Below are 15,753 nucleotides of genomic sequence, written 5' to 3' on the forward strand. Positions count from 1 at the left end.
TCGTGCGTAATTACGCATCGATGAAAAACCGGAGGTTTAAAAAAAGATAATTAGCTCACTGATAGTTTGATGTAAAGAGTGTGGAAATATCCACAAGTCGTGGTCTTTAAAATGCATTTGGTTTGACGGCGTTCTGTGCTTCCATTGCGAAGATATGGACAAAAGAATATTCGTGCTTGGTCAAAAAAATGTCATAAAAACGAAAAAGTAAAGGCTGAGAAAGCATCCACAATGTATTTTATACACAAAACAAGCATTCTCGCAATTCTAAGAGGTTTCGTGAACGCGCTACAGGCGTGCCAAAATCGTTTTCGAACTTCGAGCTAACTTTACCCCGGTCAATCGGTCAATCATATTAGAACAGAAGCCCGTGTCGCCCAGCTCTGATTCAAGAGCGACTCGCATCTTCAGCCCTTTTTTTATTCGTGATCCTAATTTTCTGATCGTTATGATCAATATTGAACGTTTTCTAAATAAAACGACAATAATCTAACATGCAGGCAGACTTTTAAAAAGTATTAGGAGCTGACAGGGTGCCCCTTGGGAATAGTTGTCAGAAAATGTGAGAAAAGGAAAGGTACGTAAACTCTCACACACAGCATTAGAGATTGGCATCTGATTGAAAAAAACAACTACCTGTCTCCCCAGCATTTAACGGTGCTGTTGTTTTGATTTTACATATTGTTAGCATTTTAATGAATTGTTAAAAGATTGATACACAAATCGCTAAATAAGAAAACGTAAAATCCCTAGCTGTAAGCAATTGGCCATTCATATTCCTGAATTTTAAATTCCTGTGTTTTTCTGTATCCGAATGCCTGGTGCAGCTAATTTGAAAGCAGAGTCTACCATTTACTGTATTGCAGAAGCGTATTGTTGCCACCAAGGAAAAAAAATCCTGAGTTTACAGGAGTAAAAGAGGAAACAAATGCAAACACCGTTTAGAAAAAACACACACGTCTCAGGCCTTAACCATGACAAGGATGGGATTTGAACCTAGACGAGCAGAGCACAATGAATTAGCAATCCAAAAAGTGACTCCTGTTTAATTTTCATTTCGCTTGCTCGATTTGTAGTACGCTCCTAAATCCTTACAACCGAAAAACAAAACAGCTTCATGTGCCACAGCATTCTGCTGCAGGTACGGTTTGCACCGTGTATTAGGCGAACCCGAATTCAATATTTCAAATATGTGACGAATTTCATGAAACCTGAAAAAAGATCACAGCCAATGTCAGCAATTCAGAGCCTGTAGGCAGCTTCAACAGAACAAAACGATCTGAAGCCGCAATTCTTTCATAGAGTGTATTGTGACACTCTAACCACGTTGTTGCTATTACTGCTACTTCTGCTGCCGTTGCTTTAAACTCTACTCAGCGGGCAAGTAAAGTTGTACAAAGAATAGACTACTTTGAGCCGTCCAAATTCCATTATGTGAATTTAAGCTTTTTGTTTATTAATAACAGCATTAGTAATACAATGCGTGCTCAGAAACGTTACTTATTAGCTTATGAAGCAATAGTGTTTCGACAATTTGCGGTCTTCAAAAAGTAAACGCTGAAGTTTTTATACTTCCTTGTGAGCAGATCACCTTTGATTTAGAAAAGGAAAACTTACTCCCCTGTTGCTTTCATTGCAATATCTGAATCGAGACCCAAGCGCTAAGAAAGCTGAAAACGCAGTCATAAACCCGATTTTAATTTAGATACACATTTTCTCATGCAGCCTTCATTACAAGACAGTCTATTTCTCGAAAGCGTGTTATGTAAAAAAGAGAAAAACGAAAATATATGGATGACAATATTAAAAAGCTGAAGATTTTACTTTTGAGAAAGTGTCATTTTATGTATCTAGACGCTTTTCAACCACTGCTTTTAGAACTTTGCTGTGCTTCCTGAATCATTTTCAGTGTTATAAACTGGGTGTGGAAGTAGCGATCACTTTGTAGAGCAGTTGATAGACTGGAGCTGTTCAGACTACTCTTGTTATTCCTCAAATGCTTCCATCATTTTTCTTTCAGGCTAGGACGCGAGTGTGTACATGTGTTTGGTTTTCGTTTCACTGATTCTCATTGAAGACTTGGGAATTAACAACGAAAGAATCAGTTGCCTCGGAAAGCAGGTTTGGTTCTCAACGATCTTGAAGACACGCCCATGTAGAGCAGCGTGTGATGATTCGTACTATAAAAGACCAAGTGCTCAAAGTGACGTCTGCGTTTGCCGTTGAAACTTTTCATCTCGGGCGCACTTTTAGAAAGCAAAGATAGAGCAGTTGTGTTGAATCACACTATGACAGCTGTCAGCAGAGTGGCGCAGCGGAAGCGTGCTGGGCCCATAACCCAGAGGTCGATGGATCGAAACCATCCTCTGCTATGTATTTTTCATGCACGATTGATAAGCACACCATCAGTTTAATGAAGTGCATTAAAACTGATTTTTCTCTCGTGTGTATGCAAGCTTCACACTTACGGCACTCTTTCATCTTTACCAATAGCAGATGCCCAAATGTATCTTTGGTTGTTCTGCGATCCTTCATAGTTTCCTCAATTCCTTCAAATGAACATCCATATCAAAGCAATTATATATATATATTACAATTAAGGTACATATTAAAAATATCAACGCAAATTTGTATAATGCTCATTTAATGATTGTCAAGGATTGTCAAGTTCTCCAACAAATCTGTGTTCTAATTTTAAAATATTTTTGCTAAGGATACAACGGGTGTATAAATGAATTCTCCCAACAGCCAGTTAAAGAAAAATTCCACACGTGAAGATGGTTTTCTTGGACATTGACTTAGGTACTTAATTGTTTACTTGTTGTAGTTGCACACAAGTAAAACACGAAGATTTCCTGCAACATTCAAGAGGGTTTGTGAAGAAATCCCTTCAATTTTTAGCAGAGATTATGTTTACATCATCACAATCTGAACCGCGTCCCTGAGTGTGTTTGACCCACCAGCCCTTTGTTTAAGAGCTGCACAGGGACACATTCCTGTTGCTTTTCACAAATCACTGGCATTTGTTTGCAGCATTTCTTCTGTCCTGAGAAGCAAGATTTGTATTTTTTCTTTCAGAAGTTGTATGAATTTCTTGAAGTTCAGAAACAACTTGTTCCAGAAAAGAAATGAACACTTGCTTCAAAGTAAATCAAGACGTATGTGTCTCTTGCTGCGTGTGCTCTTATCTGTCCATCTCTCTCTCCTCTTCTCTCTGGCAGTCTGTCTAGAGTATCTGAAGGGGATGTAACACCACTTGGAAAAGAAGAAACATTCTCAGGAAAAATTCTCAGGAAAATTCTCAGGCAGAATAAAAAATCATTATTCTCTTCTCAGTCAGATTCACAGCTCAGACTCACAATCAGACAGGATCTCTCTATCCTCACAATCCAGAACCAGAAGATATTCAGACAATCAGTGCTGCTACATGAACAATATCAGACAGAACAGCCTGGACTCAAGTCACATCTCCCCCTTTTATCCTTCCTCCCAGCCCTCTTAGAGACATAAAAGAGCTCCTGGTTCTCCTCTCTGTGAACTGGGCTCAGGGGTCACTGATCTGGCAGCTTTCCAGGACTTCTAGCCCTTCAGTATTACTTTCTTTACTGTATGTCAGCCTCCCAAAATGTTTATAAACGTTTTATAACACACATGAGTGTGGAATTATCTAATTATTTATGTATAGTATTTATGTAATAAACACCAGTAGTGACACTATAATCAGTATATTGATTATTTGTAGCCGACGGTCCGATGGTCGTGTCTACAATAGTGACCATTTGACCAGTCTGTAGCTCTGGGCAGTGGGACTCAGATCACACAGAAGACCTGTCTGTGTGTGATTCCACACCAGCCCTGGGATTCAGCTACTCTCACAAATGTCTCACAGACTGTCTTATAAATTTACAATTAGATGAAGTCATGTAACAGTTTTAAAGATAATTTAAATAATCAGACAGCAGTTTTGGCAGTGGATACATCTCCACATGGGGGAAAGGGACAGTAAAATAGTAAGGAAAATACAAAAGAAGAAACTGAAATATATGCGCTCACTGTAAAGTATGAAGAGGTGGTCAGACAAGCAAAACAGCTTTGCGGATAATGTGAAGTGACATTGTTTTGTGTCAATCAGCTCACGGATTCAGCTTCATGTGCCTTAAGCTGTGCATGCCCTCATGAAGACTCTCTTTAAGATGATTGCACCTTTCATTGTCAAATCGCCTTCTTTGCATACAAAAGTTGCACCAATACTAAGAGAAAGGATGAGGAATGGCTTTTATCAAGCGATTGCAGTGTTTGTTTGACTGAGGATCCTTGTGTGCTGAACTGGCCTCTGGAGAAGTGTAGTGCAGTAAAACAGAAGGTTTGTGTCACTCAAGATTGTAACAGAACAGAACAATACAATGACAATACTTTTATGAGAGTAAATATTACTGGTGCATCACAGTTCTTATAATGGTGAAAACAGGAGCAACTTCTCTACATTTTGGACTGAAGTATTTAAAAGGCAAGAAATACTATCATTATGCAATTTAATGCAGTTGAGCTCCTCTAAATGTTGTAGTGTGATGAAACAATGTATAGAATTAGGTGACAATATCGGAATTCATTCAAATGCACAAGATTAATTTTCAGCAACAAACATGCACTCGAAAATATTTTACAAGAAAGAAACCTTAGATTTGCCTAAAACACTGCGACACAGAGGCCAATCTCTACTCCCTCATTATGCCGGCTTACCCGCTCATCTCCAGCGATAGTCAGCTGCCATCACTGACTCAGACATGATGTTCATGTACATATTATACCTTAATATGACACTGCGTTACAATGATTTGATCAAAACAACTGGTGAATTAATAATAATCAAATATTTCTTTCCTTTCTTTTAGTAGATAAAGACCAAAAAAGAAGCATTTATTCTTTTCCTCTCCTACCAGCCCTTACAAGTCACCCAGTTTTTAGTTTAGAGCTGGATTAAAGCTCCAGTCTCTTTGAGGGTTGAGTTGAAATCCCACAGCTGCCAAATATCTCCAACTATCTCAGTGTTAAGAAGCAAAAAAACTCACATTTGCTGCAGAAGGAACAGGATAATTCGTGCCATTCAGCCTTATAGCGTGATGTCATTTTCTCATTCTCGTTTTTAGATGCTTGTGATCGAATCTATGATCCTTATGAGTGTGGTCACCCTCCATAAAGGTAGCACAGATACAACGTGCCACGTTTTCAGAGAATCACATTAATTACAGGTCAGAAGAAGGCGACAAAGTGTCCGCTAGGCAGTTCAGCGATTTCAATGGTGTTCTCTGTTGTTTAGGTCCAGAATGACACCTGTTACAACCAGGAAACACACAGTGTCAGGCATCAAAAAGACTTCCCAAAACCCTGATCCTCTTCTTGATCCGGTGATGGCATCCAGACATTTCCTGCAACACAGCCAGGATACGGTCTTCAACAACACGAGTGAAAAGCTAATTCCCAACCTTTGCAATCCTTTGCAAAGAAGGACCGCATGTGCTCAGTGTTAAATGCACTGTTCATTATTAATAATAATAATAATCTTTACATTATATAGCGCTTTTAAAGGTGGCTTTTCAAAGCACTTTACAGAATGACAACAATAAAGTTAAAAAAATACACAAGATAAGCAGGATGAGAATACACAGTTAGAGGAGACAATAGATGGTGGTATTAAATACAGTAGGAACAGAGGGGTAAAGAATAGTTCATTAAAGGCTCTTCTAAAGAAGAGGGTTTTGAGTCTGGATTTGAAGGAGTTTAGAGAAGGTGACTGATATCCTTGGGGATAAAGATCCAGAGCTTTGGGGCAAAACAGGAGAAGGCCCTGTCACCCATAGAGTGTAGTCCAGATGGACTGGAGGGCAGATAGGAAAACACAATTAGAAGAGCGAAGGTTGTGAGGTGGGGAGTAGGGCGATAACCCAGACAGGTCCTGAGGTGCCAAGCCATGGAGAGCCTTATAGCTGAGCTTGAGGATTTTGAAGTTGACAGGAAGCCAGTGCAAGGACTCCAGGACAGGAGTGATGTGATCACAGTCCAGTGCTAACTTCTTTCTTGTGGCTGCTGGTTCATTTTCAACTGTGGACTCTTAAGAAGTCCTGTATTTGACTTGATCAACACCAATCCCTAGAGGATTTCGAAAGGTTCAATAAAAATGATAGATGACTCTGGTGGGACTCGAACCCACAACCTTTGAATGACTTCATTCTATCGAGGCCTAGAAGTCCAACGCGCTCTCCATTGCGCCACAGAGCCAGCTGTATGAAAAAGTGTTTGCCCCCTTCCTGATTTCTTGTTTTTTTGCATGTTTGTCACTGAAAGTTTTAGATCATCAAACAAATTGAAATATTAGACAAAGATAACACAAGTAAACACAAAATGCAGTTTTTAAATGAAGGTTTTTATTATTAAGGGAAAAAAAAATCCAAACCTACATGGCCCTGTGTGAAAAAGTGATTGAGATTTATCAGTCTGGAAAAGTTTATAAAGCCATTTCTAAAGACCAAAATTACCCCAAGAGCACAGCGACAACTCATCCAAGAGGTCTCAAAAAACCCCACAACAACATCCAAAGAACTGCAGGCTTTACTTGCCTCAGTTAAGGTCAGTGTTCATGAATCCACCATAAGAAAGAGACTGGGCAAAAATGGCCTGCATGGCAGAATTCCAAGACGAAAAACACTGATGAGCCGGAAAACATCTTGATGACCCCCAAGAATTTTGGGAAAATACTCTGTGGACTGACGAAACAAAAGTTGAACTTTTTGGAAGGTGTGTGTCCCATTACATCTGGCGTAAAAGTAACACAGCATTTCAGAAAAGGAACATCATACCAACAGTAAAATATGGTGGTGGTAGTGTGATGGTCTGGGGCTGTTTTGCTGCTTCAGGACCTGGAAGACTTGCTGTGGTTAATGGAACCATGAATTCTGCTGTCTACCAAAAAATCCTGAAGGAGAATGTCCGGCCATCTGTTCGTGACCTCAAGCTGAAGCGCACTTGGGTTCTGCAGCAGGACAATGATCCAAAGCGGGCAAACTTCTATGCCCGCTTTGATGCTCTGAACACGGGCAATGCTGAGAAGACCCCAAGTGTGCAGGGCGAGTTTATTCCGAAACTCTCATAGCAGGACGTGCAGAAGACTCTGAGCAGGGTGAAAATCCGTAAGGCTGCAGGGCCTGATGGGATACCACCTCACGTCCTGAGGACATGTGCAGCCCAGCTGACCACAGTGTTTACGGACATCTTTAACTCCTCCGTGTCACAGTAAAGTGTCACCCACCTGCTTTAAAAAAAACACTATTGTTCCAACCCCCAAAAAGACAAAAGTGACATGCCTGAATGATTACTGCCCAGTAGCATTAACATCTGTGGTGATGAAATGCCTGGAGAAGCTGGTGTTGTCACACATCAACTCCTCCATCACAGAGTCCCTGGACCCCCTGCAGTTCGCCTACCAGAACAACAGATCAGTGGATGATGCTGTCTCCCTGGCTCTGCATACAGCCTTGGAACACCTGGACACTAAGAACTCGTATGTGAGAATGCTGTTTGTGGACTACAGTTCAGCATTCAATTCCATCATACCCTGTCAACTGGCGACAAAGCTCAGGGGATTAGGTCTGTGCAACTCTGTCTGCAACTGGCTGCTGGACTTTCTTATCGAGAGACCACAGGTGGTGCAGATAGGCAATAAAACATCAACACCACTCACCCTGAGCACTGGAACCCCACAAGGCTGCTGTCTGAGTCCAAGGTTATTCCCCCCCCTTTACTCACGACTGCACAGCAAGACACAGCAACAACCGCATCATTAAGTTTGCCGATGACACCACTATAATAGGACTGATCAGTGATGATGACGAGTCCACTTACAGGGATGAAGTTGTACAGCTGCTTAGGTGGTGTCATAGCAATAACCTGGACTTGAACATAAAGAAAACGAAAGAGATAATAGTGGACTTTCGGAGACACAGGCCATACACTCACAGCCCACTCAGTATTGATAGAACGGAAGTGGAAACAGTCACCAGCTTTAGGTTTTTGGGAATTCACATCTCTAAAGATCTAACCTGGACTGTGAACACTGACTCTATCATGAAGAAGGCTCAGCAGCGCCTTTATTTCTTGAGGTGCCTCAAGCGATGGGGGATGCCAATACATGTGTTGATGAACTTCTAGTGCTGCACCATCGAGAGCATCCTCACCAACGGGATCACTGTGTGGTATGGTAACACCTCTTCGCGAGAAAGAAAGGCACTACAGGGAATGTTCAATATGGCCCAGAAGATCATCGGCTGCGGTCTCAACGAGATTAAACAGCTCTATGAGGACCGCTGCCGTGGTAGAATTCTGGCCATCACAGAGGACAGTCACCACCCCGGGCATGAGCTCTTCACCCCACTGCCCTCAGGCAAGAGATACAAGAGCATGCGGACACTTAACACTAGATTCTTCAATAGCTTCTATCCACAAGCAGTGAGACTGGCGAACAAATTTAGCCATCCCCCTCGGACCACATCTACACCATCACCATCTACCTCTTTATGATTTCTTATTTATTGCACATCTCCAGTCATTGTTTACACGTCTGTATTGTTTACATTCAAACTGTCTACATGTTTACTTGCACATTGTCTATTGTTTGTTTGTACATTGTCTTGATGCACTGTTTGCACTTTGTCTTGTTTTTTACACTTGTTTTACAATCGAGAGACTTTCTGTAAGTAAGAATTCCATTGTACCAGTACCGGTTACATATGGCAGTAAAGTTCAAGTTCAAGTTCAAAACACACCAGCAAGTCCACCTCTGAATGGCTTAAGAAAAACAAAATGAAGACTTTGGAGTGGCCTAGTCAAAGTCCTGAACTGAATCCGATTGAGATGTTGTGGCACGACCTTAAAAAAGCGGTTAAGGCTCGAAAACCCTCCAATGTGGCTGAATTACAACAATTCAGCAAACATGAGTGGGCCAAAATTCCTCCACAGCATTGTAAAAGACTCATTGCCAGTTATCACAAACGCTTGATTGCAGTTGTTGCTTCTAAGGGTGGCCCAACCAGTTATTAACTAACATTAACTAAATGTTATACACAACTTCAAACACCTGTGAGAAACGGGCAACTGCAGTGTTACGCCTGCTGGCTCCACAGATAATCCTTTTTTGAAGTTTAAGGAGAGGATTTCTTTGTCAATTCAATTAAACGTTTCAGAAATGCTGAACTATTGATATGTTTCACACGCAGCACGGGCTCTCCTTTGTTTACAAATATTTTTTTTACACCAATTTACTCAACTACGATTTTTGCTGAGCATTTTGTTTGCTTGTTTCCTATTGTATACTGCGCTGATTTCTGTATTGTTCAATTTCCCTGTTGATTTTAATTACTTGTTTTCTAAGACAATCAGACCAGCTGTTCTGACCTTACCTTGCACTGGAGCCACTCTTTTCTTTCCAAAGGTGTGGAGAGAGATACTACTGCAGGTAACACCCCATGAGAAACATCATGAGTTTCTGGAAAAGCTCTCTACCTGCCCTCTCCCCACACCGACGTGTGTGAGCAGGGATTTAAAGGGACTTTCTGAAGTGTAGAAACATTTTATCGTTACATACTTTTTCTGTGCAGTTAGTTCTCCTTCAACTCCGCCCGACAACAGAGGTCGTTTTTAATACATGAGTAAAGGCACACTGCACATCTGCAAAACATCACGTACAGGTTTAGGGAGAGCGACATCAGTGATTGGAAGGTACAGATGCAGCCATTCAAAGTGAGCGGTACAGACACGTACCGGAGGTAATTGGCTACGGCGTCACGCATTGTGACGCGCGATGACACAAAATACCGCGGTACGTGATTGGTTGACCGACAGGGGCACTCGTGGTCCATTGGTCTGTCGTAGAAAGATTTACAGTAAATGTCTTTACTGTGCCCGTTTTAGCATTGAATATTCATATGGAATTTTACCACTGAAGGGAAATCTTAGTACCTGAGCATAAAAAGAATAGGAGCATACTGTAACGCGTGTGAAGGCCAAAAACAATATTAATTTTGGAACATAAACATACAGTATATGGCTGGTCTCTGTACTTTAAATAAAAAATACACACCAGTATTCCATTTCTCCCTAAACATTTTAAGCTTCGAAGTCTTTAACTAATGTGATACGGGAGTCAACAAGCATACTTTTAGAATTTGATTAAAAGGGAATATAATATGGAATCGCGTATCTAAAGAAATTAATAACGATATAATTATATTCATGTACCGCAACACAAGAATAGTACATGCTGTACATTGTCTGTTGATAATGTTTCTGTAGTACTTTTTCAGCGCTCTACACGTGACCTTGCCGGTGGCACTGTGGGTTAGGCTCCTGACTCCTACCTCACACGCTGTGTGTTTGAATCCTGCTGGAGTCATGACTTTTTTTTCAACAAACATTTCTTTGAAAAAATAAAACATTTCCCTGGGTCAGAGATTAAATAAAACCTCACTCGCACCAAACAAATTTATATTTCTAAATATCACAACATGATCGAATTTAAGTCATTTTAATAACAATGAATAGTCACCTATGTGTTACAATATAAACATTTATATTGATTTAAATCGCGTTTTGATTTAAATCGCAAACACAGGTTTAAATATATGTGTTTTTTGATTCACAATCAGACAAATGCAACATAAATTGATATCTTTGTCTTCTAAGTATCTTAATAAACTTTCAGCATAGCATTCTCCCCGTTTAGATTTATTTTTCTTGGGATCCTGGAATCAAACATGGAAAGATTAGATTGTAATCATTTTTATTTTTTAAATACATTTTAGAAAAGTTTAATCTATACTAAAAAGTTGTACACCACCTGCTATAAAGATACATATTGTAATACTTTCGGGTTCTGATAGGACAGACACGAGAACTCAGACTTGCGGAGTTAAAGCAAGTTAAAGCCTTGATTTTATATATCACCTTTAAAAGTGGCATCTCAAAGCAAAGTAAATACCCAACACTGATTGTACCAATCTGTCATGCTAATAAAGCACCTTGAATTGAGAGAGAGAGAGAAGGGGAGGGCGAGCAAGCGAGAGAGCACAGCCAGGACAGACAGGCAAATAAGATACACTCCACAGACATTCACAACAGCGACATATCATAAAACGTTTGCACATATAGTTAAATTATTTTTTGTTTTTCAGGAAGTTAAAAAAAAAACACTTGAATTACTTATCCAGTCTCTCGAAATAAAATTATTTTTCAAGCAATGCAACTGACGTCGGGCAATGTGTTTTTTTTGGGGTCAATCCAACATTGACAGTCACATCTTAAATCTTGTCAGTCAGCTCTTTTTTCTCTATTTGAATTGTGGCAATTCAAACAACCTGGGATAACAAGTGGTCTCAAAGTCACAGAGCTCACAGAGCTTTCCCAACAGATGACAAATCCCTTAGTCCTTCCTTAGTCTTCCTGAAATTGTCAGATTGAGTGAACAAAAGCATTTTATTAAAAATTTAATAAAAATTATTTTTTTAATTGCGTATCTAAGGAAATAGCAGTATAACCTTGTTCATGCAGTGGCATGTTACATTATTAATTTGGGTGTCTCCTCTTGCCAGAAAGCTCTAAATTGCATTTTGAGTGCGGTTTTTGACTTTTTTTAAATTGCAACCCATAAATAAAGCTGATACTGTTTAGACTTTTAATTATTTTAAACTGTATTACAGCAGCACAATGCAACGTAAATTGCAAAAATACACTTGGAATCTGTCCAAGCCCTGCTTTGTCAGGCATTTTCTTTTACTATAACGGACATAAAAACTCCCTTGCTTTTAACAGAGCGTTTCATAATTTCTAACTACGAAAATTATTTAAACTGCTACACTTATCATTCAACCAGAGCTCGAAATATCACAAGGATCCTCAAGAGCACAGCAAAGACTGTATTAAAAGTATACTAGTGACAAACTAGTATACTTTAGATCTTTTTTTCTGATACAGGGAAAATCTGATCATGTTTCTCTCTAACAATAAAAAAAACATTATTTTACATATCACCTTTATGTGATATCACCTTAAGGACAGCACATACAAGTGTTAATTGCACAATGGACCGCGCAAATCAATTTAAAATAGTCTTCTTTAGGTGTGAGGGCAGGAGTGGATCGCAGAAGGCATAATCAGCAAATTAGGAAAACAAAGAACAGGACAGGTGAGACGTGTTTCCAGAGAGCAAGTGATCAGAAAAAGGAACAGCTGTTACGCCCAGGTTTTACGCTCTCTCTGCTGAATGAACAAAAGCATTTTATTAAAAACGCATTTGCGTTTGTCTGGGTATTTACTATATAATCTGTGGTTTCCATCTACTGTATTGCTTTGAGATGCCACTTTTAAAGGTGATTTGTAAAATAAAGTTTTTTATTATTGTTATAGAGAAACATGATCAGATTTTCCCTGGTTCAGAAAAAAGATGATTAAAATCTGTAATCTTTCCACTTGTATGTCATCGGAAAATACAAGAAGTTTCTGCTTTGTGTAAGGATGGTATCAAAAAGTAATCTAACTGGTGAGAAAGCTGTGCTGCTCAAAGCGCTTGACAGGATAAAAACAATAACAACAATAGTGTTAGGCTGGGCAAACGATTTTTTTATAGAAATACAAAATGAGATATAATGATGTGTTCCGGCTAAGACATTAACAAGTACAACCCCCCTCTCTGCGGGAGTGCTGGCTGTGACGAATTAAACCGGTTTCACAGGTATTTTCAAAGTAGAAGGGGGCAAGTTTCCAGCGAAAGACACCTCTCCCCTCCAAAAGTACCGATTCCTGGAATCTGGCTGGCTGACATCCTTCTGAAGTGGTTCCATAATATCTGGTATACGGAAAAGAAAGCGTTGATAAAAAAGCCTGGATTCTCATGTATCTGATACAAGTATCTTTTAATACAGTCTTTGCTGTGCTCTTGAGGATCCTTGTGATATTTTGAGCTCTGGTTGAATGATAAGTGTCGCAGTTTAAATAATTTTCGTAGTTAGAAATTATGAAACGCTCTGTTAAAAGCAAGGGAGTTTTTATGTCCGTTGCAGTTAAAGAGAATGCCTGACAAAGTAGGGCTTGGACAGATTCCAAGTGCTTGTACAAATGTGCTAAAGAAATTATACTTTGAGTTTACAGCTTGTCCAAAGTCATTCATTATTAATACTATTAGTAATATCTTCAGTAAAGGCTTTGATGCATAAATATTTCTGATAAAGGTAGGTTGTGTACTTTTGTCCAACTGAGCAATCTTGCTTTCATAAAATATACCAGCTTTTTAATGACTGATGATTAACATGCTGTAATACACAGTTTAAATTTAAAAGCTCAAAATTTATACCGCGAAATACCCCACCCATTTTGAATGGCTGCATCTGTAGGAAGTTTCGGGTCACTTTTTTTGTTATAGATTCAAGCAACCCTAAATACCTTTTCAAGAAACATTTCAGAATCCATGTCACATCCAGTACGATTGCTACACAGGTCTACAGAATACAATCAGAATACTGTTATTCTGAATACAATCAGAATACTATATAAAACACACCACCCAAAACATTTCTAAAACAGGAATTACATGTTTAGGAATGTGCCCTCCTTTATACATTAAATAAAAGGTCTGAAGCCTGCTCCAAAGAAGAACTATATTCAGAGCTGACAAAGAAGTGATAGGAAACATCTCGGAAAACGAAGGTGCTGTCGTTTTCAAGCATCGGACACCAAGAGCTGAACCCGGCGTTCTCTGATAAAAGTAAGGTGTTGGGAGTGTGGCTGGGTGGTCTAAGGTGCTGGGTTTGTGCTCCAATTTCTTCGCAGGGGTAGGTTTTAATTTCACTGCTGCTAAGTGTTTGTGGGTTAAGACCATCCTTCTATTGCAAGTTCAATGGGTAAAAACTTTGCTTGACAGTCTGTTGAGAGACTGAACTAGGTGTTTCAAGATAGTCTTTGTTAGCTTAACATCAAGGCAGAAAAAAGCCTCATTTTGTCTTCCCAACAGCAATGCTCTTTGGTCCCTTCAGCGGGGAACAACATCTGCCGTGATCACTTTTCAGAGTCAGTGCGAATCGTAGTGTGCCATAGTTGTTTTTATAATTGGTTTTGTTGGCATGCTGCATTTGTCTGTGAAACTTTAAAGCTGTGTTTTTTCACGCCGAATCGTTGGCAGGAGCAAAGCTTATTCAACCTTTGCACTCAGCGCTCAATCAGAAATACAGTATGTATTACTATTAGTGGCACTGAGGTCACTATGGTGCAATTGAGTGATGTAAGACCAATGGCATAATGGATAACGCGTCTGACTTCAGATCAGGAAATTGTATGTTTGACTCCTGCCTGGCTTTTGTTGCGTTAAAATGATTTACCTTCCTTTATATAAATTAACTGCACCTGAAAGCTATAGAAAACACTTTGGGTAAATTGTCATTTTCGCATGAGGCTGCAGACAACTTAACACTGCTGTCTGGAGATCAGCTCCTTCTCTGAGCTCTATTGGAATGAAATCCCATGGGTAGCAAAGTTGGAGAGCAGCTCAACTTGTGCTCAGTACGGTGCTGAGGGTTCAGTACTGGTGTCGTTCTAATTAGCACGAACTGCACAGGCTCTGAATCAGACCATTTCAATTAGTTTGGTCAGTGTAGGACACTTAATGTAGAATTATTACTTTGCCTGTGTCTTGTTTGTATATAATTTAATGTCTCTGATAACTTAATGTTAGTTTTTAATTTAGTTTTAGTTTTACGATGTAGGTTAATGCATTGACATATGCATGAACACGCGAAAATGTCTCACTGCTGATTCAGCTCATGCTCCATAGGAGAGAAGCGATTCCTCTTGATTCTCGTAAAACCATATCAGAACAGAAGCCCGTGTCACCCAGCTCTAATTCAAGAGCGACTCGCATCTTCAGCCCTTTTTTTTTTGTTCGTGATCATTAATTTCTTTAGTTATGATCAATATTGAACTTTTTTAAAATAAAAATAATCAAACATGCAGGCAGGTTTTTGAAAAGTATTAGGAGTTGACAGGGTGCCCATTTGGAATAGTCATCAGAAAATGTGAGAAAAGGAATGTAACGGAAACTCTCACACACAGCATTAGAGATTGGAATCTGACTGTAAAAACGCTACCTGTCTCCCCATCGGTAATCAAACCCCAGTTTCCCGCATGACAGGCAGGGACACACACCATGACACTAACTAGGAGCGCTTGCTAGCTGTTAGGAGGCATTTACTCTTATGGCTCCTACTGTTTCGGGTTTCAACTTTTATTTTCATAGGAGCGCATGAAAACGAGTTTCCATCTGCGCCATCCTCACTCGTGCTCTGCTATTGTCACAGCTCCTCCTTGTGCACGACCAACACCCATGGAGTCGGTTCTTTCAGCTTTACTAATTAGGTTTTCAAAGGCTGGAAGTAGGGCACAAGACACACGAACACTAAAAGCATCCTTATCTGCTTTCAGCTGCGAAATGTCATTCGTGGACACTGAAGAATTTGTTTCCAAGGCAGCGGTTTCAAGCAATTTAGCGTTTTAAAAGTAGAGCAGTGCGTTTCCATTTTTATGCAGGCACACGATGACATAAGGAGATTGTCGTAGTCGGCAGGACTTGAACCTGCGCAGGGAGACCTCGATGGACTTCAAGTCCATCGCCTTAACCACAAAAACACAGCAGAACTCTTCAAACCAATTAAAGTCCGATTA

The 15,753-nt window shown here is 39.8% G+C and overlaps 2 non-coding genes across 2 annotated transcripts; one reads left to right on the top strand and one right to left on the bottom strand.

The window, feature by feature from the left end:
- The first annotated feature begins 2,300 nt into the window (after positions 1 to 2,300).
- Positions 2,301 to 2,372, top strand: trnam-cau (transfer RNA methionine (anticodon CAU)). The gene has a single exon. It is a non-coding gene; the product is annotated as a tRNA-Met (tRNA).
- A 3,811-nt stretch (positions 2,373 to 6,183) lies between these two features.
- trnar-ucu (transfer RNA arginine (anticodon UCU)) lies at positions 6,184 to 6,276 on the bottom strand. The gene is made up of 2 exons: positions 6,240 to 6,276; positions 6,184 to 6,219 (listed from the first exon to the last, which is right to left on the bottom strand). It is a non-coding gene; the product is annotated as a tRNA-Arg (tRNA).
- Positions 6,277 to 15,753: the final 9,477 nt, after the last annotated feature.

Source organism: Lepisosteus platostomus, chromosome 5, assembly GCF_059453375.1.
Source record: "Lepisosteus platostomus isolate fLepPlt1 chromosome 5, fLepPlt1.hap1, whole genome shotgun sequence".
Lineage (NCBI taxonomy): Eukaryota > Metazoa > Chordata > Actinopteri > Semionotiformes > Lepisosteidae > Lepisosteus > Lepisosteus platostomus.